This window comes from Procambarus clarkii, chromosome 17 (genome assembly GCF_040958095.1).
Source record: "Procambarus clarkii isolate CNS0578487 chromosome 17, FALCON_Pclarkii_2.0, whole genome shotgun sequence".
Lineage (NCBI taxonomy): Eukaryota > Metazoa > Arthropoda > Malacostraca > Decapoda > Cambaridae > Procambarus > Procambarus clarkii.
Genome location: NC_091166.1, coordinates 27,136,094 through 27,139,373, shown reverse-complemented (window position 1 = coordinate 27,139,373; position 3,280 = coordinate 27,136,094). Strand labels below are relative to the sequence as shown.

General features: G+C 44.6%; 1 long non-coding RNA gene across 1 annotated transcript; it reads right to left on the bottom strand.

The window, feature by feature from the left end:
* Window positions 1-1,782: 1,782 nt before the first annotated feature.
* Window positions 1,783-3,280, bottom strand: LOC138365755 (uncharacterized). Its single transcript, XR_011228981.1, has 3 exons — window positions 2,510-3,280; window positions 2,239-2,368; window positions 1,783-1,861 (listed from the first exon to the last, which is right to left on the bottom strand). It is a non-coding gene; the product is annotated as an uncharacterized lncRNA (long non-coding RNA).

Here is a 3,280-nt window from a genome sequence, read left to right as displayed (position 1 = left end):
ACCCCACGAGCCTGAGAAGGTACACCAGAAGCAGCCGAAACAGGGGTTATCATCATGACGAAAAAAGAATTCATTCACGAATGTGCCCCCACACCCACCATGGAGCCACAATTAGAGGCAGGACACCCAACAAGAAGCTATCGCCGATCTTGCCGGGGCCTCCTAGGGGTGCGTCGTGAGTATACGCCCCACAAACGTCACCTTAAGAAACCGACAGTCCGTCGAGATCGGGTTCAGTGACGAAAGGGGGATTGACAATAAAAGGTTCCCCTCGCTCTCGACGTCGGGTACTACAGTTCTACGGGTGCAAGAGTATGCCTCCTCAAGCACCCGGGCGTCAAAATAGAAGAAGCCCAAGGGAAGAACCAGAACGAGCAAAAGATCGGCAGGAAACGGCAAGCAGATAGGAGAAGAGGTGGGAGAAAAACGAAACAGAAGGAAAAGGAAAAGATGCCCAGCAGAATTGGAGAGGACGGCAGCAGGAGCACAAGGCTAGAAAAGGTCAGAGGACTGTCCCAAGGAGCATCACACTCCGGCAGCCGTCCACTAAGGTTTACCAGACAAGCAGCTCCACAATATTGAGAACAGTAGTGTAAAGTACGCCTAGAACCGCGCGCACCACCTGCCCAGGTGGCTCTATAGAGTCAGCTGGGCAGGTGGTGCGCAGGTGTCTAGTCACACAGGGTTTTGGGGGGAATTTCCCGGAAGTTTGGCGCGTGTGAGCGTCCGGTGTTAGGGTATGTGGTCAGGAAAGAGGGGAGGTCATGTTGTTGGGTGGCAGGTGGTGTGCGTCGTCGTAGTCGCAGCGCGTCACTCTAGTCACAAAGGGTTTGGGGGGAATTTCCCGGATGTTATGACGCGTGGCATCCGGCCAGGTGTCACTTGAGAGAGTGTCATGTTGGGGTTGGAAGCTAAGTGGTTGGTATGCAGTCATGTAGGGAGGAAGAGGAGGAGTGTAGGTTATGTTGTGAAGGAAGGGAGGAGCCCCAATACCTGAGAGGATATCAATGACGTCCATTAGTTCTCCCCCTACATGGGCAGGAAGTGTTGAGGGGAGCGTGAGAGACCAGGGTCTTAAGACTGGAGGGGGAGAAGGAGGGGAAAGGGAGGTAACAGCTGGCAGTGGGTTTGTGTGTGAAAGTAGTCATTATTTTTTCTTAAAGAATGACAGTTTTATGTACCCTCCCTGCTTCCAGAGCGCTAAGGATATGTGGGCTATACCTACCACATAGCTATGAGGAGTGACACCATATGTCCACATGGGTTACCTCTTCAAAGGCTGAGGCCTAACTGTTGCGAATGTCATCATCAACCTCTAACATAGTCAGTCAGTCATGCCGCCCCCCTTCCCCCCCCCCTCCATCCACATAGCAGGACATACCACATACCAACACCACCACCACCACACTGCTGGGAGTGACAGCAATATGGCATACCATACTCTCTCCTGACAGAGCTCACACGGCACATATCATTGAGTGTGACAATGTTCTTTCTCAAAGGTGAGCCTTGAGCGCAATATACAAATTCCAAAATGCAGTCCTGGGAGTTTGACACACATTGATTAACAAGCTATCTGATTATTTATACATCTCTCTCTCTACATTATATGCGGGGTTCAACCCGTTCTCGCAAATTTAATAAGTCAATATTGACTTATTAGATATGTGCATAAGTGGCATACTTAACATAATAGTTTCCCTTGAAAAGCTTCATAGAAAACACCGACCTTACCTAACCTTCTTAGTATGTTAAGGGGGCGATAGTTAGGGTTCATAAAAGTTGTTCTAGTGCAATGAAAATTTATTGACGTGTTACACGTGAAGAGGGCTGCAAGTGGTCCAAGTTTCAGCATCGCAGCCTAAATAGAGAGGGAGAAAAAAAAAAACTTTTTTTAACCATTTTTTTACATGTTTTAAAGTTGATATAACAAATACAAATATCAACTGATATTATTTCTATGATACTCAGCTATCACAATACTATATAATAAAGGTTGTCTAGTGGCATTATTATCCCAAACCTATTTAGTGCAATAATACAAATTTTCAAAGTTCACCCAAAAAATTATGCAACAAAATGATGTTTATAAATATATATAAAATCAATAAATGATCTTAGGGGAAATATATAACTTGAGTTTTTAGAGGCACAGACTCTACATATAATGTGCAAGTTCCATGTAAATTGAATAATAAATAAAAAAGTTATTCAACCATATAGTTGCAAATTAGTTACCTGTAAAAAAATGAAGGTCAAAGTTCAGCCACCTTTGGCTGAGGTTGATGAACTACCAATTTCAATCAAAATTACCACCCTTGTAGATTGGCATTCCTTCAGTAAGGTGTGTAAGTTCCATGAAGATCGCCTGATAAAAAAAAAAAAAAAAAATTATTAAAAAAAAAAAATAAAAAAAAAAAATAAAAAAAAATAAAAAAAAAGACAGCAGCTTTATATTTACAATTATTTATGATATAGTATCAAGATATAAAACATAATACATACTAACCTAATATAATTGGTTTGAAATATGCAACATCTTGCAACATCAAGAGGGAGAACGTCTTGAGTTGCAGGTTAAAGATCTTGAGTGGCAGGTGCCGCAGGTGGTGTGGCAGGTGCCGCAGGTGGTGTGGCAGGTGCAGCAGGAGGTGTGGCAGGTGCCACAAAGGTGTGGCACGTGCCACAGGAGGTGTGGGTGCCTGGGTGTGAGGCGAGGTAGTGTGTTGTGGGGGCGGGAGGCTGCCCTCTCTCTTCACTCAAGGGAACTCTTGTTTTGCCTCAGTGTGGCTTTACGCTCCTTCTTTACTTGGCTAACGCGTAGAGCTCTTGCCTTTAGAGCTTTCTTCTTGTCCGATACTATATCCATTGTGCAGTATATGCAAGAAAATACGATCTGTGCGAGCGCGTCAGGCATGCGACTGCCGGCACAGACACTGAGAGGGTGACTAAGCCAGAGTAATCGGATTATAGCCCCTCCCTCTCACAGAAGACAGTTGCCAGCGAGTGTGTTTATAATTTGTATATGCATAACAAGATATTCTCCACTCTATTGCGAAATACTAGACGCTTACAACGTATGACGCATCACCCTACGGCGCACCCGAGCCGCGAGGACCAGATTTCGGGCAATTGCGGCTGGAAAATTTGCTCTAATTACGTTATTTATTATCATAACATTAAACGGTTTGCACCACGGTGTTGCCAGAACGTTGTAGTATTTTTATAAATTTTTCGTGTTTGGCCGAATTTTTTCGGCCAAACAATTATAACGCCACCT